The 22,644-nt window shown below is 36.6% G+C and overlaps 6 non-coding genes across 6 annotated transcripts; all 6 read left to right on the plus strand.

Annotated features, from left to right (window-relative positions):
• Positions 1-7,442: 7,442 nt before the first annotated feature.
• LOC111919261 (U5 spliceosomal RNA) lies at positions 7,443-7,561 on the plus strand. The gene has a single exon (XR_002859440.1). It is a non-coding gene; the product is annotated as a U5 spliceosomal RNA (small nuclear RNA).
• A 1,430-nt stretch (positions 7,562-8,991) lies between these two features.
• Positions 8,992-9,109, plus strand: LOC111919260 (U5 spliceosomal RNA). Its single transcript, XR_002859439.1, has one exon. It is a non-coding gene; the product is annotated as a U5 spliceosomal RNA (small nuclear RNA).
• A 1,874-nt stretch (positions 9,110-10,983) lies between these two features.
• Positions 10,984-11,098, plus strand: LOC111919264 (U5 spliceosomal RNA). Its single transcript, XR_002859443.1, has one exon. It is a non-coding gene; the product is annotated as a U5 spliceosomal RNA (small nuclear RNA).
• Positions 11,099-18,058: 6,960 nt separating this feature from the next.
• Positions 18,059-18,130, plus strand: TRNAE-UUC (transfer RNA glutamic acid (anticodon UUC)). The gene has a single exon. It is a non-coding gene; the product is annotated as a tRNA-Glu (tRNA).
• Positions 18,131-18,492: 362 nt separating this feature from the next.
• Positions 18,493-18,611, plus strand: LOC111919265 (U5 spliceosomal RNA). The gene has a single exon (XR_002859444.1). It is a non-coding gene; the product is annotated as a U5 spliceosomal RNA (small nuclear RNA).
• Positions 18,612-19,032: 421 nt separating this feature from the next.
• Positions 19,033-19,150, plus strand: LOC111919266 (U5 spliceosomal RNA). Its single transcript, XR_002859445.1, has one exon. It is a non-coding gene; the product is annotated as a U5 spliceosomal RNA (small nuclear RNA).
• The last annotated feature ends 3,494 nt before the right edge of the window (positions 19,151-22,644 follow it).

The following is a 22,644-nucleotide window of genomic DNA, read 5'->3' on the forward strand; positions in this document are numbered from 1 at the left end:
CCTCAACATGTGCCTCTCTAATCTGCTCCAACAATGGAGTAATCACTATCATTCTCATACATATATCCCTGATCGGGGTTGCTACTGCCTTGCGGCTCAGGGCATCGGCCACTACATTGGCTTTTCCCGGATGATAAAGGATCTCACAGTCATAATCCTTTACCACGTCTAACCATCAGCGCTGCCTCATGTTCAGATTCGGCTGATCTATGAGGTACCTCAAACTCTTGTGATCTGTGTAAATGGTATAGCGGACCCTATAGAGGTAATGCCGCCAAATCTTGAGGGCAAACACTACTGCCCCAACTCCAAGTCGTGTGTAGGATAGTTAGCCTCGTGAGGCTTCAACTGTCTAGAGGCGTAAGCTATCACATGGCCTCGTTGCATCAAAATCGCTCCCATACCTGTGATCGAAGCATCATAGTAGACTACAAAATCCTCTACTCCCTCTGGCAGGGTAAGAATCGGCGTCATGCACAATCTCTGTCTGAGGGTCTCAAATGCCGCTTGCTGCTCAGGCCCCCAGCAAAACACCACCGACTTCTTGGTCAGTCGGGTGAGCGGAACTGTTATCTTGGAGAAATCCTGGAGGAATCTCTTGTAGTACCTTGCCAGTCCTAGGAAGCTCTGAATCTCAGATGGAGTTCTCGGGACCTCCCACTGCATCACGACCTCTATCTTAGCCGGATCTACTAGTATACCCTTCTGGTTGACGAGGTGTCCAAGGAATTGCACCTCGCGCAACCAGAACTCGCACTTGGAGAACTTCGCAAACAGTCTCTCCCTCCTCAGCGTCTCTAGCCCTCTCTCAGGTGCTCCTCATGTTGCTCCTGAGTCTTGGAATAAACCAAGATGTCATCAATGAACACTATCACTGACCGATCTAGCATCGGTCTGTATACGCGATTCATGAGATCCATGAATGCGGTTAGAGCGTTGGTGAGCCCGAACAGCATCACCACAAACTCATAATGACCATAGCGGGTCCTAAAAGCGGTCTTCTGCACATCCTCATCACTGACCCGCATCTGGTGATATCCTGACAGTAGATCAATCTTGGAGAACCAAGATGCTCCCTGAAGCTGGTCAAACAAATCGTCTATCCTCGGGAGTGGGTAACGGTTCTTCACCATTACCTTGTTCGGCTCCCGGTAATCTATGCACATACGGTGCGACCCATCCTTCTTCCTCACGAACAGGATCGGGGCTCCCGATGGTGAACTACTTGGCCTGATGAAACCCTTGTCTAGCAGCTCCTGCAGCTGTGTAGACAACTCATGCATCTCTGTAGGAGCCAGCTGATGTGGTGCCTTGGCTATCGGAGTCGCACCCGAAACCAGGTCAATCCGAAACTCGACCTGTCTTTCTGGAGGTATCTCAGGCAAGTCCTTCGGGAATACGTCCGAATACTCTCGTACTACTGGTACATCGCCAACTGTCGCCTTACCCTTCTCCCGGGCATCTATAACATAGGCGATGTATCCTGCGCAACCCTGCTGAACGTAGCACCTTGCTCTCGCTTTTGAACAAAGAATTGATCCACGTTGTGGCCTTTCGCCCTAAATCACTAACTCTCCTCCACTGGGAGTGCGAACCCTCACTAACTGCAACTCAAAATCAATCACTGCCCCATTGGGGCTCAGCCAACCCATACCCACTATAACCTTATTCCCTCTCAGGGGAGCAGGAACCAAGTCCACTGAAAACTACTCATCAAATAACTGCAGCGAACACCCCCTATGCACTCTCACGACCCTGACGGTCCTGTCATCCTCTATCTCAACCTCAAGTGGACAACCCAGCTGCCCCGGAGCTCTGCTAAACCTCTTGCTAAGCTCAAGTGAAACAAATGATCAGGTAGCCCCCGAATCAAACAATATTGTAGCTAAAATGTCGTTCACTAAGAACGACCCTATATGAAAACATATAACCATGAGAAACAATCAATATCAATAAAGAGATAAGAAGGAAATACATACCCGTCACCACATCAGGAGTCGCTCGTGCCTCCTCTGCTATCATCTGGAAAGCTCTACTCTTCGCCACTGGTGCCTCACCCCGGCCCCGACGGCCGTCTGTAATCCTCAATGTAGTAGGGGCAGGTGTCGTCACCTTCCCTGCTGCTAACAAACTCGGACACTGGGACTTTTTATGTCCCATCTGATTGCAATGGAAGCAAATCAGATCAGATGTTGTGGTGGTGGTGGTAGTAGCTGTACAATCTCTGTTCATATGCCCTGTCCGGCCGCACTTGTAGCAACCGGGACTCCCTGCCTTACATGCCCCATCGTGCAACTTCCCACACTTGCCACACCGACTGTAGCTCTGTTGTCCTCTACATCTGTGGTCCGAAACCTTGGGATTTTTGACCGAAATCCCTATGCCAGATGCCACCTCTGGCTTCCTCTTCTTCTCCATCTCCAAATCTATCTCTCTCTCACGAGCCCTCGCAACATATCATCCAACGTTTTACAGTTGGATCGGCTCACAAACTGGCGGATATCACTCCGCAACATCTCATGACAACAGGCCTTCTTTATTTCTTCATCAGCTGCATACTGAGGAACGAGAAGAGCCTTCTCCCTAAACTTGGCGGTAATCTCCGCCACTGTCTCTGTAGTCTGTGTGAGATCCTGAAACTCCCTAGCTAACTGTTGCACCTCAATAACCGGTGCAAACTCGACTCTGAACTTGGTAGTAAAATCAGCCCAGGTCATCGCATCAAGAGATGCGTCATCCCCGATGACATGCCCGATCTCCTCCCACCAATCTCTTGCCCTGTCCTTCACGAGATAGGATGCAAGTCTGACCTTGACCCCCTCGGGACATCTGCTAATGCGAAATGCGTTGGCGACATCTGCCAACCACCTAGTGCTTGCTATGGGGTCCCGCGCCCCATGATAGTCTAAGGCTCCACAAGCCCTGAACTCCCTGAAGGTGAGTGTGCACGACCCCATCATGGTCGCCACCTCTACATGGAATGTGCTCAACCTCTCATTCATCAACTCCAAAATACCCTCTTTGATCGAACCAAAGATCATAGGAGTCTGCTCGAGTATGGTGTGAGTAACCTCTGAGGAGAGGAACTCCCTAGTCTGCTCATCCAAATGCTCGGCCCCCGAGCCTGATTCTGATCCCTCGCCGGCTCCTGAACTGCCGACTGCTGGCCTAGGGCGTAAAACCACCATTCTGAAAATGCATGATGATAAATGTCAGAAACACTGATATATCTCGAGGGATCGCTACTACTACAAGTTTCCTGGTCTCATCTCAGCCTTCCTCCATTCAAGTACGGATCCTCTACTTTTAGTAGTACGGGCCCATACTACCTTCCACATCTATCCGTACTTTCCTCAAGAACTTCCTTGCCTCTACCAAGTCACTTCTACTGCTACTGATCTCTGCTACTCTCATTCTAGGCTTGCCCTAGGGAAATATTTGACTTCACCCAACCCAGTCCTCATCTGCTAAAGGCCTCCTTGTAATGCCACTTAGCCATCACCTGAATACCATCACATGTGACGAGGCTCAGATAATCCTTCGAGTAAAAGACTCGTCCCTACAACGGTTAGACTCAAACAAGAGTTGCACAATATGGCCAAATCCAACACTCTGAGATTATTCAACCCTGATCACATGTGACGTGACGTATTCACCTAATGGCTAACTCCCATCACTCAGAGTCCCACAAAGCACAAAGCAAGCAGCATTCATACACAGGAAACTACTCAAGCAATTCTATCCTCATAACAAGAAATTGTACGAGCATACAATGCTAAGCTCATACTATCAGGCATAACCTAAACAGGCTATCCTACTACTGTCTACTCAATACTAGCATGTAATTCTCATAAAGCTGAAACACATATAGCAGGCAGATGAATCATCCTCCTAGATCCTTAGTCCTATCATAGCATGTCGTTCTACTGAAACTAAAACTGATAATCATAACATAAACTTGTATGGGTAATTTGGGAGTACTTACTTGAGCTCGGTTGATCGCATACACCACACCCTTTTTCTCTTTTTCAAAAACTCTTTTCTTTTTAAGTTTTCTTTTTCAAAAATTCTTTCAAAAACATTTTTCTTTTGAAAATCTTTTTACCATTTCTTCAGTTTGAGTCTAGTCACACCCGAGAGTGTGCCTGAATCCCTCAAACCAAGGCTCTGATACAAACTTGTAACATCCCAAAAATACAACCCAAAAATTTTTGTTTGAAAAACATTACTAAACCATAATATCAAATATCAAAATATAAAAACCATGAATTGTGTATCTCAAATGTCATAAGAAATTATCAAATCAAAACTAGTGTCAAGATCATATCAAAATATCATAGTCAATCTCCCAGGCTAAACTGTGGTGTGTGCCATGCCATCATCCCGAACCCTTCCCCTTGCTAGCTGAAGTACCTGAAACCAAAACTAAAACTGTAAGCACGAAGCCTAGTGAGCTCCCCCAAGCTAACACATACCATACAATAACATATAAACACGTATTGGACCTTGCCAACTGCATCGGACCAAGGTCCGGAAACTGCATCTGATCGAAGTCCGGAACTAACCAGGGCCTTGCCCTCTGCATCGGACAGAAGTCCGGAACTAACCAGGGTCTTGCCCTCTGCATCAGATCGAAGTCCGGAAACTGCATCGGACCGAAGTCCGGAACTAACCAGGGCCTTACCCTCTACATCGGACCGAAGTCCGGAACTAACCAGGGTCTTGCCCTCTGCATCAGACCGAAGTCCGAAAACTGACTGAACATAGCATATCATAATCATATCTACTAGCATAAACACATATACTGCATACTGCATCGAACAGAAATTCAGAACACATAACACAAAGACATGCTTGAATCACAAAGACATCAAGAACACTGAACTACTACATCGGGCCGAAATCCGAAACTACTACTAACTAAACGAGTCGGCATTGTGGTCGTAGACCCGTTCCTACTGGAAGGAAACTCACCTCGTAACGCTGGCTGCTGAGATGCTAAATCTGAAACTGGCTGACTGCTGCTCCGGAACTCCCCGGCTACAAATCCCATAAACACTAAATCAGATACTGATAACTACTCCCATGGTAAAATAACTATGTTACCCTTGGTCAAAGTCAACTTTCAGTTGACCGGACTCGCTGAGTCGGGCCGCCAACTCACCGAGTCCCTAACATCCTTTCTAATCCTCTTCCCACTTCAACTCGTTGAGTTTGGCAAAGACTCGTCGAGTTCTCCTTCATCGCATGAACACGTCCAGACTATGACTCGTCGAGTTGTATGAAAAACTTGTCGAGTCTATTCCTGAGGCAAAAAGATTGCCTTGGACTTGCCGAGTCATGGCGTAGACTCGCCGAGTCCCATGCATGCCATTACTATACAGTTGATTCTAGTCGATTTCAGTGCATCCAGTTCATATATATGGGCTTCTAGGGCTGGTTTTACACGTAAAGTTTCCAACTTTACGTGCATGCATAAGAGAATGGGGCTTAAACACCAAAATCATCCAACAATAAGCACTTAGGGTTTGGAACAAGGCTATATTTGCATAAAGGTAGCTACATTGATCTCCTAGAGCTCAATAACATCCAGATCTATGGTTTCCATCGTATGTAGAGTTCGATTCTCTAGTTTGAATCATATAAAGTTCCAAGAGAACCATAAACAAGCATAAAAGAGGGTTTAATGGAAGAATAAGCAAGGTAATAACTTTATTACTAGAATATGAAGCAGATGGAAGCTAGCTCTTGGATCTCCTTTCTCTTCTATTGATCTTCTTTCCTTCCTTCTCTTCTACAACTCTCAATCTATCACAAAACACTCATGCTCAACAATGAGGACTAGGGTTTTACAGAGAAATGCTCTAAAGGTGCTGGAGGCTGGGGTGGGAGGCTATAATGATGTTTAAATAGGGTACAAACCCTGGGATTTAGGGTTTCATCTAGACTAGCGGACTCGCCGAGTTTGGGATACAGACTCGTCGAGTCGCCTACTAAAGACTCGTGCAAATCCCGTCTCTACTCGACGAGTCGGGCTACTGACTCGTGGAGTTTCTCTTAAGGAAGGAAAAATACTATATTTAAATTACATACCAGAAATGGGGCATTACAGTGTGTTTATGTGTATGTGTATGTGTGTATGAGTGTCTAGGTGTGTCTATGTGTGTATGTATGTATGTATGTATGTATGTATTTGTATATGTGTATGTATGGGTATATGTGTTTCTAAGTGTGTTTATGTGTATGTGTATGAGCCGTCGGTTCAGCTTACATGGTAATTTGCCAAGTAATCCACTAAATAATTCTATATTTTATGTTTTTAAGCACTTAGTTAAACATTTATAGTTGACACTTTTAATGTGTATTGTTATACACATTTAGTATATTATTAGACAATGTTCATTAGTAATGCATTTATATTTGATACTATTTAAGGTATTAGATGATGTTTATTAGTTTTACTGTAATGTCATTAGTTTTGTGGTTGAATTTCAATATTATTATAAGTTTAATCTAATGAGTTTTGTCAATATCATGGAGAAAAAAAAAACTAGAATTTTTGTTATTTATTGCTTTTTTTTTAAAGAGAGATATTTAGTGACGGAATACTTACGGAGAATCCGTCGGTAATATGAGTCGTCGGAAATCCGTAGTTTATTAAGTCAATGTCAATCAAAGTGGGTCATGTCGGTAATCTGTAGGTAATCTGTCGCTATAATGTTCCCTATGTATTCCGTAGTTAAATTACCGACGGGAAAATGTTGTCGGTATTCTCAGTAGCAGCTAATCAGTTGCAAATCCGTCGGTAAAATTTACCCACGAGCGTTTATGCTACGGCCCATTTTCCGTCGCAATTCCGTAGGTAAAACCCTATACCTACGGATTTTGTCGTAGGAATTTTTAGATTTTCTAGTAGTGCAACCTGAAACACCAATAGATTGGTTGTTGTAGAAAAAGAGTTAAAAAGGTAGTTTCCAAAAACATATGCAAGGACTCTTACTCGTGACTATTAAATATTGTATGAAGAGTGGTCGTCAGTTTTTGTAATGTTTCCAAAAGAAGTAACTAAAAAACGTAATCTGAACATAAATCCATTGTCGTCCAGCGGTTAGCATATCTGGCTTTCACCCAGGAGACCCGGTTTCGATTCCCGGCAATGGAATTTTTTGTTGCTCTTTTGCTTGTATCAGGAAACTCTTTTGTACGTGTATTAACAATCCAATCCCAAATGTATCCAAATTCCAAAACATCAATAAAACAAACACATTCATCATCTGTTTTTACTTCCGTTAGTTTGAAAACGGGAGTTTGAGGGGAATGTTTTACTTAGAGTATGCATGTAAAAGTGTCAAATTGCATTCCCACATGGCTACTAGAATAGAAATCTACAATTTAAATAAGCTTTATAAAGAAGACCCTACAGCAACCTAATATAATCACGCAGCCATGTAATAAGCACATAGCGAGCTATTTTTTCGCCTTTTACTAAAGAATACCGTGTGTTTGTTACATTGAGTGGCATACGCCTATTTTTGGAGAGGTGTTCTTTTTTTGGATGCCTCTTAAAAATTTTAGTTTTAACTTTTTAAGCTATTGTTCTGATGCTTGATTGTGAAATACAGATGTTGAGTAGTAAAATGTTAGTTTCATTCGTTTAAATGCTTGATTGTGAAACCTCGATTAGATCTAATAATTGGGAGAATATCAAGTCTCGGAAACATGCATGTCAAAAGCCGAATTATCATGACCAAGTGGAATGTTTTTTGTAAGTACAAGATGACTTGACTTAACACATATGAAAAGGAATTTATAACCAAGGTAGGACAAATGGAGAAAATATTGTCATTCTATGACCTTAATCCTAAAACAAAACTAAACAAATGGATAATTCAAGAGCATAGATACTAAGATTACATGCATGAATCTCCTACCAAATAACAAGATGCTAAGAATGTCTATTCTTGGGACTCCATCTAACCTGAAAACACCAATTGATTAGTTGGTGTAAGAAAAAGGGTAAACAAACAGGTAAACGTATGAAGAGCAGTTGTCAGTTTTAGATATTCAAACAGCTTCACAGTCTTGTTGGTTGAGCCCATAAGGCCGTTATAAAATGCCAACACAAAAACATAAATCCATTGTCATCCAGCGGTTAGGATATCTGATTTCACCCAGGAGACCCGGGTTCGATTCCCGCAATTGAACTTTTTCGTATTTATCCAGAGATAGAAGTAATAATAATTCAAACCCAAATTCCAAATGTAAAAATGATATCCAAAAGCATTAAAAGGATTCATATTTACAAACGAAAATAAGCTATACAAAAAGAAAAAGAAAAGAACTATAAATCGCCCGAAAGGCCAAAATTCAAACGGCTATCATACCATTAATTTGTAGTACAAGGAACATCATACAAGTTGTAATAAGTCGAAACCAGCCCTCAAGAAAAGTCTGGAATTGGAGCTGGACTCTGGAGAACGGGCCATTTGATGATTTGAAGGATCTAGAAGGCATAGTGATAGTGTATAAACTTTCAAAACAGCTGTTACTATTCTTATCCGAAAAGTCAATATGATTTTTTTGTATAAAAACTATTGATAAAATGTTTTTTTTTTTTCATTTAAGCTATTACTTACCTACTAAAATCGGTTAGCAGATTGAGTACAGATGTTTACACTAGTTTCCTGCCAACATAAGGTGTATCACGTTGGGCTATTTTGGACCCATTTTAGCAGGTAAATGATGAATTAAATGAAACAAATCAAATTATAGTAGTGGTTTTTCTACAAAAAAAAAAAAAAAAAAAAAAAAAATGGGTTGTAATGACTTTTTAGTACTTAATGGTGAAAATATAAAAACTATAGTTTAAAAGGGTGTATAAAGTAGAGTCAAGAAGGTTCAATTGCATTCCCACATTGCAAGGTAAACGGAAATGTGGATTTAGAAATACATGTATAAATAAGGCCCTCCAACAGTTTATGAAATCATGCAAGCCATGTGATGAGCACAAAGCGAACTATTCTTTCGCCTTTTACTAAAGAATACCGTGTGTTCTTCACATAAAGTGGCATATGCCTATTTTTGGAGAGGTTTCCCTTTTCGGGATGCTTCTAACTATTCATAGTTTTAAGCTTCTAATGTGCAGTTGGTAAATTTAATTTTTTTTTTCCAAATGCTTGATTAGTAAACCTGCTGCAGAAAAATCAATTATGAACTACAAAAATATAAAAGCATTTGTGTATTACTGATCCTTTTGGCTAAAGATGAAGTTTGATACTGTCTTGGAAATGGTTAACATAATTGTTTGACATCTAATGAATCAACCATGAAAGATATGCCATAAAAGCTATTTTCGGTTATGGGAATGAGGCATTCATGTCTTTTGTGTAGGCAAGAGATCGAGAGCAAGTCTTTTCCCCATACTATTCCATTTTTTTTTGTGTGTGAAAAAGTGCATCTTTTGTATCATTGACGTGTGTCCGGCCAGTGTATGCCAAAAACAATACAACATGATCTATCATGTTCATTACTACGTAACCAACCGGTTGTAAGACAATATTAACTATACTACAATTTTTTTTTTAAGCTTATCGATATATGTAACCTAGTTACTCCTTTGTTTACAAGATGAAAAAGGTTGAGTAACAAAACATAGATTAAGAAAGTGGAAAAAAAAACATTGCCTACTTATATTTGTTGTCTTTGTATGAGGATTGGGTTGGTCTTCATTCATTATCAACGCAATCATCTTATCATGGTAGATGTTTTCAACAATCTATCAAATTTGAAGAATGTTATCCGAAGCAACACTAGCAACGATGCAATCTTCATATCGGTTGTTTAGAAGTGATAAATAACAAATGATTGTTTATTTAAAAATTGTAAATGACCACATTAAAAAATAATTATAAATAAAAAATATAAATAATAACATGATTAACAACTTAAAATGAACATGCTATAAAATAACTTCAAAGAATAAAACTAACTCCAGATATTTGAAATAGATTAAACAAACCGACTACATAAACCGAACACGATTTATATAATAAAAAATAACATATTATTTGATAAGTCCAAAAGAATATTACCCAAGTTTGAACAATTTATGAAATCATACTAAAAATCAAACTGTAAGAAGTTACACTTATATTCCAAAGGTTAAGAACACCTTACCTCCGCGACTCCTCTTAACCTATTAAGACCTGATGTATGCATTAAGTTAAAAAGAAGTGCTCCTATATATCTATCTGGATTAAGTCTTGTTTCCATTAAGTTCACTAAGTAAAAAATAAACTCCGCCTTAGACATTTTATGGGTCATGAAACAGTTTTTATATAAAAAGATAGGGATTTTTTTGCAAATCATTGAAAGTTGCAGGCACAACAAAGGCTATTTCATAAAGGTGTTGTATTTCAACAACCAAATATTAGAAATATTTGTAAATGATTAGTAACATTGATTAATTTTGTATTTGAAAACCACTAGATTTAATGTCATAAATTACAAATGCTTCATTTGTTTAACCGACAAAGATGCGTGTTTGTGCAACGTCGATTTCATTGTCATAGTATCTGGAGGACCATAAATCAAATTTAATCAAAGAAGTTTGCACAAGTTCGTAGCCATAAGATATATAAGTCACATCAATGAAAGAAAATAAAAATCTGATGATATAAATTTAAGAGAGTCTATGACAAACAAGTTTCACTTATCTTGTAAAAATATTAAATTTTCAGTTTGTTGCTTTGAGGTGGTACTATTAAAACTAAAATTAAGTTTCAAAATAACTGAATTACTAGTAATTAGGATACTATTTGTTCCTAACTAAAACACCAACTTTAATTTACTAGTAACACGTCATAATATAATAATTCAAAATAAAGAAGTATTGCTACATTCCCACATTGCTAGCTAAATGGAAATCTATAACTTTTACAAACCGTATAAAGAAAGCCCTTCACCATCCTTTTGAAATCATGCTGCCATGTGATGAGCACAAATTGAACTATTCTTTCGCCTTTTACTAAAGAATACCGTGTGTTCTTCACATCAAATGGCATACCCCTATTTTTGTAGAGGTGTTCTTTTATGTAATACCTCCAGCAATTAGTAGTTCTAAGATTTACAAACCCCTATTTTTGTAGAGGTGTTCTTTTATGTAATACCTCCAGCAATTAGTAGTTCTAAGATTTACAAACTATTGATAGTCATATTCAGCTTTGAAGTATATAATTATAAGGTTGTTCCTCCAAATGCTTGATTAAAAGCCTAGCTAATAGTATTAAATTATGAAATACAAAAATAGAAACCAATTTAATTAAGCTATAAACATTTGTGCTTTATTGATTTTTTGGCTAATGATGAGTAGAACTTGAAGTTTGACAGCAAACTCCACAATCCATTAAAACTTATGGTTAGAGATACAGTCGGGCCAGAATGGTGTTGTAAATTAAAGCTCATTAGTCACCTGGAATAGTGTGGGAATGAAAGCTCATTAGTCACCTTGAATGGTGTTGTAAATTATGTTTTTGGTTTAAAAAAGTTTTCCTTTTCAATTTTGGTTAAGTTCCATGTAATGTTGGTGGTCTCTTTCAAGTAAAAGTATTGTTTTTGGTCAATGAGTATATATAAACTTTGCAATTTTGATCCCAAAATGATAGACATTTTATTTGACATAAGGCCTAAAAACATAACAAAAACCTCAAATTAGGACCAAAATTACAAGATAAAACCTTTTAGGACCAAAATTTAGAAAAACAACTATACTCAAGGACCAAAGATGTAATTTACTCTAAAACCGTAAGGAAAATGACATTGTAGCACATTGATGTATTGCTTTCGTCCTAATTAGGTCCTCAATTTTTTTTCACAATAGATCACGTAACTTGTTTTGTAAGTGTTAAATAGGGTATTGAGCCCCAATTATTGGTTTACCGGTTACATAAGGTTACATGGATGACTTATAATGGATAGACCACGTGTTAGACACATCCTCAAGGATGTGTTTCCACGATACAACCTTATACTCCATCTGGTAATCCTTCTCATTTATTATTCCCCTTTTTGAGCAAACGAAAACCCTAAATAGTTAGCTCGATGTCTTCATCTTCGTCTTCTTCTAATCAGCAACTACGATTTGTAACCACTAACAGAGACATTAAGAAGTACTTTCGTGACCTTTGTTTCCAATAACGCACCTCTTGGAATTTGGATAACCCTAGATGTCACCTCGGTTTCAATTTTGGTTCCATTAACTATAATGTAAAGATTTATGCAAAAAAATTGTGAATTTTATTTGTAAAAACCCTACATTTTCATTTGGACAAACCCTTATATATTAATAGTAAACCCTAATATTCGTTCATGTCTCCTTTGCTGTCACACAGGAGTTACTTGAACACCAAACTTCTTTATAACTTCTGCTCTGAGTTTCCTTACACTCATCTTATGCTTATGTAAAATTTGGTTTGTATAATGACTCCTTGTCTATGCATATGTAACAAGTGACCCTAACTCAATGTTTTTTGCAAACATGTGTGCACTCTTAAAATACTTTATCTAGAAGGTATCTCCAACACCCATCCGTGATGCCCATAACATGAATGTGCAAGTACCTTTACAACACAAAACCAACAATAGTTTCCTATCATTCTTTTGAAAACAAAGTTGGTACCTATTGGCCACAACATAGTTGCACAACATCGTTTTCACTTGTCCTAGGTCCTTAAACCTCATACAAGTACAAGATTTTGCTTTTTACACTGTAAGGATTCATTAAAAATAGGATACACTTATGCATATTGGTCTCACTTTCACTCATATTAGCTTCATCATCGTTGATGTTGAAGTCCTCCTCTCCCTCATGAGCAGACAATCTACTTAGAATGCTATGATTTTTTGTTTTGTTCGTAAATTGTTGTTTCTTCGGTATAATCAACATCAACTTCTATCATGTTAGCTACCTATTGCTCATTTTCCCCACCCATGATGCATGAATCATGTTCATCCTCTTCATTGACTTCATCAACAAATCACTCCTCTATTCTAGCACCGGTATCGCCCATATATAGGGAAAGTTAATCATATGTTCTGTAAGAATAAAAGAATGAAACTTGCATTGTATAAATCATTTGCAATAGGGAGAATCTTATCCAACAATGTTTTGTCTAGCTTGGAGTAGTAAAGTTTCTTGCATTCTTCTTGCATGAAACGTTCGAGCCAGATCACACACTTAGAGTAATCCATACCAACAAAATCATTATCGTCAATGGTAATGGTGAAACCATTAACATAAGAGAAGGAATGTCAAACAAATGCCCCATTATGGTTGAGCTCCACTTTTTCGAATAAACTCCATCAACATTTAGATTTCATGTCCACTGCTTTGATGCTTTTACACTTCAAAGAACCCAAGTTTTTTTGGTCTACTTTTTACGAATCGGTGGAAGAAGCTATATTGATACATTTTTAAAACGATGTGGAATTACTTATGTGGCGTTAAAAATATATATATTTAATATTATCAAATCCATGTTAGCAACAAAATCGAATGACCGCTTCACATTTCTCAAAATGATGTAATTGACAGGCGAAAACAATACATTAATGTTCTACAATGTCTTTCTCCCAATACTATATTCCTCGACTCTAATGTGACATATTGTGTGATTGTGGAAATTGAAATTTTCTTCATTTAATGGAAAAATCATGCAAAACTTTAAAACACTAGCATACAAAATAAGGGTGGAGGAATATGTGGGTAAGTGGGTTTATCTTTTACATGTATAGAACAACTCAAAGGTTGTTCGACTTAAATAAATTCTTATGAAGGTCGTATATCTTTATAAATAAATCCACTTCCACACTTGCATCACATGGGACACAATAAGATTTTTCAATTTTCATATGATGCACTAAGGTGAAAATGTGCAACCATCAAAACAAAAATCAATTTGAAATTTTAAAAGAGGACACCATTTGCACATAACTAAAAACACCAATTTTCATCACAAGTATGGAGAAGAAAGAAGTACTGCTACATTCCCACAACACAAAAAATGGAAATGTAGAGATTGAAAGAGCATGTGCTTGTTGCAACAAGGGGCATATACCTATTTTTGGAGAGGTGTTCCCCTTTGTAATGCTTCTAACAACTAATAGTTTTAAGTTGCTATTTTCAAATTGATAATTATTTATTTGTTTTCCAAATGTTTGATTATGAAACATGGCTTAGAATTATTAACTATTGTAACATCCGGATTCCCAGGTACATTATTTATTCATTTATTTTGGAGATTTTGGAGGGACTCGGCGAGTTAACGCTTAGACTCGCCGAGTAGGATCGCGAATTCTATCAGGGTTAATGACCGGACTCGACGAGTCGACTAGTGGACTTGGCGAGTCTGTGTTGTTTAATGAAACCTGAATTCCCAGGGTTTGGAACCTATTTAAAGGGGATTATAGCCACCATTTGCGGCTACCAGACCCTTGAGCGAAACCCTAAGAGATCTAGAGCGTTTGTGAGGAAGAAGAAGCCATTTTTGATCCTTGTGTGGGTGTTTTTGCAAGAAGAAGGTGACCAAGGCAAGAGGGAACTGAAGAGGGTGCTATTCTGCGGATTTCAGAGCCTAGGGACTTCATATTGAGGTACATATTCGATCCTTCTTTAGTTTTGGTGTTAATATTTGAGAGTTAGGGTTTCTAGCCCCCTTTAGAGTACGAATTGTGAAGCAATTGGTCCCTTCTTGTGTTGAGACTTTGGATCTGCATCCAAAGAGGTCTAGAGACCTTAACTCCTTGATCTTTATGGGTGTCATTGGGGGATACAAGCTTAGGATGTCATATTGAGGCCACTTCTTCAAATAGAGCCATTAGGTCTTTGCATGGGCATCAAGATCCAAACTTTACGTGTTTATCTTGCTTAAGGAGGCCAAATCTATGGGTTAGAGGAATGGATCTGACCTCAGGAGGTCATTTAAGTTTGAGCATGGCATGAACTCGTCGAGTCCAAGAACAGACTCGGTGAGTAGGATAGTTTTCCCCCATGAATCACCCAGTTGTTGACTCGCTGAGTTGGGGAAGTGACTCGGTGAGTCATTGGGGATTTTGAGGACTTGAGTTCATGAATGAACTCGCCGAGTCACAATTGTGCACTCGGCAAGTCTGGTCAAAGAGTTGACCGTTGACTTTTGTTGACTTTTAGAGTATGGTCAACAATTGGACTTGTGGACTGTTTGAAGGGTGAAATGGTCTTTTAGCTTTCTTAGAGGACGTGTGAGGATTTAGTCTAGCCTGGAGAGCTGTTATTAATTGGGATGATCGTTTATGTGTTTAGCCAGAGGCTAGATCAATGTTACAGCGAGATATTACCGAGACATCCGAGGTGAGTCTTCTCACTATACTTTACCTTGAGTGGTAATTAGAGTTATATGATAGAGTATCTCATATGCTCTGTATGTGATGTGTTGCATTTCATTATTTCTATGTGATTTATGTTGTGTGTGTTCCAGTGCTTGACATAGTTAGGACCGGAAGGTCCATAGAGTTAGAACCGGAAGGTTCACAGAGTTAGGACCAGAGGGTCCACAGAGTTAGGGCTCAAGGGCCCACATAGTTATAGCCTCGAGTGTCTAGTATGTGTTATATGTGGTATATTGGGGAACTCACTAAGCTTCGTGCTTACAGTGTTTGTGTTATATGTTTCAGGTACTAGTGAGGATCGCAGGAAGGCGCCGACATGATCAGTATACACACGCGCGTAGAGTTTTATTGATATATTATGATCTTGGGATTTGTGATAAGATAATGCTGATACATTGTTTTCTTGAAAGTGATTATGAATGAATTTACTTGGTTTTAAAAAAAGTGAAAAATTGTTTGAATTTTTACGGCGTTACAACTATGAACGCAAAAAATGAAATCATTTGTGTTATACAGATCTTTTGGCTAACTATGAAGTTTGATAGTCTCGGTGACTATAAACACCACAAGTCATTTGATACTTGTTTGACATCTAATAGGTCATGAAAGAGTTTGAAATTTAACGGGGTACACTAGGGAAAGCTATTTTTATAACAATAATGGGGCATTCATATCTTTTGCATAGACAAAATATCAAGAGCAAGTGTGTCTTATCTTGTTCCAACTTTTTTCGGTGGGATAAAAAATGCATATTTTCTTACATTGACATCTTTCCAATCGAATGCATGACAAAGGAAATACAATGCGTTCTTACTAGTTAAGTAACCAACTTTCCGTAAGGAAAGGCTAACTTATTAAATCGTAATATATGTAAAATAGTTACTCCTTTATTTACTAGATGAAAAAGTTGAATAACAAAACATAGACAAAGACATATGCAAGAAAACCTTTATATTTATTATGTTTATTTCTACGCATTTTGAGGGATTTTCTAGAAATCATGTAAAATAGTTTTCCTTGGAAATTCATACGCATTTCCTAGGACATTCCTAGAAAAGTCGAAAAATTGACAGGTCCTCGGAAATCCCTCGGAAGTTCCTATGCATTTTCGAGGAAAATATTTATTTTAGGCATTTCCTTGGAAATCCCTCAGAAGTTCCTATGTCTATTTGATGATGGTGCTGTTGTTGATATATGTTCGTCGGTTTTTGTCATTTTGTTGTTGGTTTTAGTGGTGTTATCGATTTTTTGGTACTTTTAGTGTTCTCGATTTTTTGGTACTTTAGGTGTTATCTTGTTTTTTGGGGGATTGTTTTTGTTGTTCCTGCTTGTTGCATTATTTGTTTTAGTCTAAGTCGTGTTTGTTTAGCTTCTTGTTTCTATGTTTAGTTTTGTTTGAACTCTTTTGTTTTATGTTAGCTTCCTGCTAGCGTTTATTATAATGTTATTTGATGCCTTTCAAAAAACTAAAATTATGTATGTTCGTTTTAACATGTTTTTACGTTCGGGAGTCAGAAGAAAGACAAACCTAAATGCAAACCCAAGTCAAACGACATGCACAATTGGAAGCTCAAATGGCTTAAATCATGAGACAACTCCATAATAACACTCCACCAAGTGGTAGTTAGTTGTGGTTGAAAAGTCTAATACATTTCTTTGATATTTTAAATTATATTTTTGATTTTAGATGTTTGCTTAAACTTGTTTGAAAATGAATACATTTAAATTTATGTTTGTCTTTGTGAAATATATATATATATATATATATATATATATATATATATATATATATATATATATATATATATATATATATATATATTTCTGCATTTTGGATAGAAAATATGGATTTTTGTGTGCTTTTCGGGTTTTTTTTTACCGGTGCACATTTTCTCGGAAATCCCTAGGAAAACACTAGGAAAATTTGTCACAAATATGTGACAAAAACGCCATAAAGACTGTCATTATAGAGTTTCCCTCCGAAATCCATAGGAAAAAATTCCTTCGGAAATTCCGAGGAACATGTTTCCCTCGGAAATGCCGCGTAATTTATTTATAGGAAAGTCCTCAATATTTCCTACAAATATATTTTCTCGGAAATGACTTGGAAAATTCCTCGGAAAGCTTTTCCTTGGAAAATATATTTTCGTGTGTGTTTCCGCGTAATTTATTTTCTCGGAAATATATTTATAGGAAATATATTTTCTTGGGGATTTTTTGAAGGAATAATTACCTTTTTCCAGTAGTGAGAATTGGTAACCGAGGCAGGACAAATGGAAAAAATTAATGTTGTCATTGTATGACTTTATTCCTAAATAAAAACTAAAAAAAGGATAATTCAAGAGTATAGCTACTAAGATTCCATGCACGAGTCTCTCCTAAGTCCTAGCTACCAAACAACAAGATGCTAGAAATGTCTATTCTTCAAACTCCATCCAATCTGAAACGCTAATAGATTGGTTGTTGTCATAAAAAGAGTAAAAAGGTAGTTTCCAAAAACATATGCAAGAACTCTTACTCCGTGACTATCGAATGTATGAAGAACAGACGTCAGTGTATGTAATCAAACAGCTTCACAGTCTTCTGTTGACCCCGTTTCAAAACAAGTAATTAGAAAATGTAATCAGAACACAAATCCATTGTCGTCCAGCGGTTAGGATATCTGGCTTTCACCCAGGAGACCCGGGTTCGATTCCCGGCAATGGAATTTCTTTTTTGCAATTCATGTATTACAGCATAATCCATTTTATTCGTTCATAGAAGTATTAATAATCCAATCCCAAATGTATAAAAAACATCAATTTAATTCATATTTAGAAACAGTCTTTTTTTTCTGTCATCAAATCAAAACCTTTGCAGTATAAAAACGGAATTTTAATAGACACATTCATCATCGGTTTTTACTTCTGTTAGTTTAAAAACTGGAGTTTGGGGGGAATATTTTATTCAGGGCATGCATGGAGAAGAAAAAACTGTCAAGTTGCATTCCCACATCGCTACTTGAATAGAAATCTACAATTTAAATAAGCTCTATAAAAAAGACCCTACAGCAGCCTAATATAATCATGCAGCCATGTAATAAGCACATAGCGAACTATTCTTTCGCCTTTTACTAAAGAATACTGTGTGTTTGTTACATTAAGTGGCATACGCCTATTTTTGGAGAAGTAATCCTTTTTAGGGATGCTTCTAGCAATTAATAGTTTTAACTTATGAGTTATTTTTCGAAGTTTTGAGAACTATTTACCTTTGCAATGAAAAAGTTTGAAACTATTTTTGTTTAAATTTTATGGCTAAGTCCTCTCAATTTGACAGTCTTGTAAACACTTGAAACCACACCTCATCTTATAAGTCATTGCATAATATTTTGTTTTGGATTATAAACCATATGTAAAGGAAGAAAGCTAAGATTTAAAAAGATGCGAACAATTGCTTTAATGAAGTGAACACGATTTATTTATAAGGTTTCTTTGTGTCCAAGTAAGTACTTCAAGCATTTAAAGTAGAGTCAAAGAGGTTCATTGCACTCACACATCGCAAGGTGAATGGAAATGTAGAGTTAAAAATACATGTATAAATAAGACCCTCCAACAGCTTATGAATTCAAGCAGCCATGTGATGAGCACAAAGCGAACTATTCTTTCGCCTTTTACTAAAGAATACCGTGTGTTCTTCACATCAAGTGGCATACGCCTATTTTTGAAGAGGTGTACCTTTTGGAATGCCTCTAGCAATTAGCAGTTTTTAAACTGTTATCCAAATGCTTGATTATGAAAGACATTTGTTAAGTTGCTAATTATTAAATTCTTTTTCAATACTTGATTGCAAAAACTGGCTTAGAATTATTAGACAAGTTAATGTTTTCATATTAACAATTTCCATTAAAATGTTTATCCCCAATACTGAAAAGCTTAAGTGACTCATTTAGTCACCATAGTCATTACAAATTATCCATTCTACCGGTCAAGATCTACATGATTTCTCTGTGTTAATAGTTTTAAGAAATATTTTAAACATTAATTTGGCTACCATGTTCACAAGCTTAAATACTACAATGTCCACAAACTTTATAAAAAAAGAAATAACCAACAGATTTCATTTAAAAAAGACAATTGCAAAAATGGTGTCATGTGATTAAGAAAAATATGTGGTTTTGGTCCAAAAAAGTTTGTTGTTGCATCTCTTGTATGATTTTGGATCTTTTTAGTAATTTTGGTCTGTATCAACATGAAAAAACTATTATACCCCTTATACCATCTTTCCACCATCACCACCTACTACCATTACTATTTGCCACCACCACCTTCATCTCCACCTAGATGTTTTTTTGCAACCTTAATCTCTGCCCAAAAAATCATTCCATAAACGATTAGACGCCATGCCACGATATGTACTCTAAAGTCGTGGATCTGCAAATTTGTACATTGGACGCCTTTGGAAACCCTAGTACTTTTCTTTGAATGGCATAAATTTTATTAGCAACCTACTAACAAGAATCTAGACGGGAAAAAAAAAAACGAAACAACAAAGAATTACATAACAGCCACAATTGGGTTGTGAAGCCAACCAACCCAATTAATAAAATTTATATGTCACCATAGTCGTCACAATGTACTAATTTTATTTATTAAAATCTACATGATTCCTCTACTTTATTGTCATTAATTTTTGAAAAATTGCCTACTAATTAAAGTAGCAATCACAAAGACTTGTTAGATAATATGATCATAAGATTAAATACCACAATTTTGTTGTAGCAACCACTTGAGGCTTTGCTTGATTAGTCTAGATAGTAAAATGTTGACTCATTTGTGGACATCAAAGACAATTGCTAACAACTCCTCATAAACTAAAAGTTGTTGCCACTTAGACTCTAATAATCTCTTGATATAGACCAATTTCATGAACCATACCGTCCTTCTTTCCAACCCAAACCATAGCGGATCCAAACGATTACCTTAGTAATTGAAAACATATCTTGAATGATGCAAAGCACAAGCAAAGAAATATCAAACTCTCGGTCCCATAAACAAGTGCAAACCCAACAAGAAAACGGATAATTAACTAGGATATAGAAATATAGTAAAACGTATAATAACATGAGAAACATATACCAAGATAAAGTAAATGTAGACGGAAAGGAAATAACTTAGGAGACATTAACATTTAATGTGGTTCCACCATGGGGAAAGACGGACTGTGTATATATCATCTCTAATAAATGAAATTTTTTTTGCCACTTATCACTCTTATTCAACTTGCCAAATGTCATATTTTGGTTATTCTGAATTATTTTTTTTCTTTATGAGTTTTTCTATTTTATTAAATTTCATATAATATTTTAATGTAATAATTGTAATAAATATAGTAATAGTTGAATATCAATTTCATTAATGAACTTACCTTTTTAATTTTAAAATTTCCAAAATTAAAGTTCATTAGTTTTTATTTATTTAAATTTAAAAGGTAAAAAACATTTTCATTATAATAATTCATTATTTTTTTTTATTTTCTTATAAATTCAAAGTTTTCAAATATTTTGATCTTTATATTTAACTTTTTTTTTTAAATTAACTCATATAATATATGGATCTCACAACTAGTTGATCGGCATATACAAAAAGGGGTTACAAACTTACAAGTAATCAAAATGAAGAAATAAATCTCTTTGTAGTGGTGGAGTAGTCATAATCAAAGTAAAAGAAAGTAAAAATGTATCCCAAAAATTTTCCGAAAAAATAACACTACTGAAAAGAAAAAAAAAAGTTACACTACTTAAAGTTTTTTGAGGGCATCCCAGACTACCCTGGGAACCACCTAGATCTGCCTATGGCCCTTTCTATTCAAATTAATAGTCAGAGAATGAAGGAAAAACTAGCCCTAACAAAGACTTAATCATGTATTTAAAGATAACTCATAAGAGGAAAATTGCCACTTGCAAGTTGACTCAACGGCCATACCGGATTCGGATGGCTACTGAGTCAATAATTGCCAACGACAACAACAACCAAAAACAACTCTGAGATATAAATGGGCTTTGAGCTATTCTTAATGACTCCATGAACTAACATTTCATGGACCATATTCTCTTTTAGTGTCTATTTGTTCGAGTGGGTTTTTGGAACATGGAGCTTGATGTCAAGCTCCATGTTCCAAAGTGGATTTTATGGTCAAATGGTCCTCTAGGAGGCGGTCCTTAGAAACATCCTTATAGTTCTCCATAAGTTGTTGCAAGACCTTAATATATCATCTTCTTGTGTTGTTCAAAGTTGGAGAAACATAATTGAGTTGCATTTTGCATCAACTTTAATTTGTGGGCACCTCATGCAAGACTTTGAGTTTATGGAAGGACACCCATTTTAGCATTAATAAAGATTTTCCACACCTAATTCAAATCAATTGCATATTGTACAAGGCCTAAGTATATATATCTGAGACCATATCACAACCTCCCGCTAGTACAAGCAAAGTATCAGCAGTAAATTTTCTAGACTGTAACATATCCAAGTGAAATCCTTGCAAATATGTTGATATATAAGGAAGATATTTCCCATCTTCCACAGTGTGGCATATTGAGGTGAAGGTTTCTCAATTTTGAAGCCAATGCTCTGATAGCTAACTTTAAATCCTAGAAGCTAGCTGTGAATGGTTCATGAGTTTATGAGGTATATATGCAAATTGCAAGGGTTTTCGACGATTCGATCTAATAGTTTTCAAGGATTATATAAAATGTAAATTTCCTTGATGCATTTTAATTAATTAATGACTCTTCATTGCATCTGAAATTGTTTTGGGTTTGAATGTCTTGATACAAAAGACTTAATATTAGGGCTTAAACCTCTTTCAAAACTTTCAAAGAATAATTCACCACTGATATGAGTATGCCTATGCATCATTAACTCATACTTTTCCACATAATCCTTACTCGAATCCACTTAATTGATGCAATTTTATTGAATTGCTCATGCAACCACATGATTGGTAACTAACTAACTATACAACAACAACAATACCGAACTGGATTCGCTCCCATACCAATGCTACACAATATTAAGGTGAATTAACAATAAAATGGTAGAGAACTAGAGAAATAGTAAACATAGAATATGATACGAGAAAGAAAGTGGATTTATTATGAATGAAACTTGAATGTATCTTTACACACAAAAAAAATCTCTTACAAGTTTAGTTACAAGTTTAGGTCTAATCAATATGCGTTAA

This window comes from Lactuca sativa, chromosome 9 (assembly GCF_002870075.4).
Source record: "Lactuca sativa cultivar Salinas chromosome 9, Lsat_Salinas_v11, whole genome shotgun sequence".
In the NCBI taxonomy this organism is placed as follows: Eukaryota; Viridiplantae; Streptophyta; class Magnoliopsida; order Asterales; family Asteraceae; genus Lactuca; species Lactuca sativa.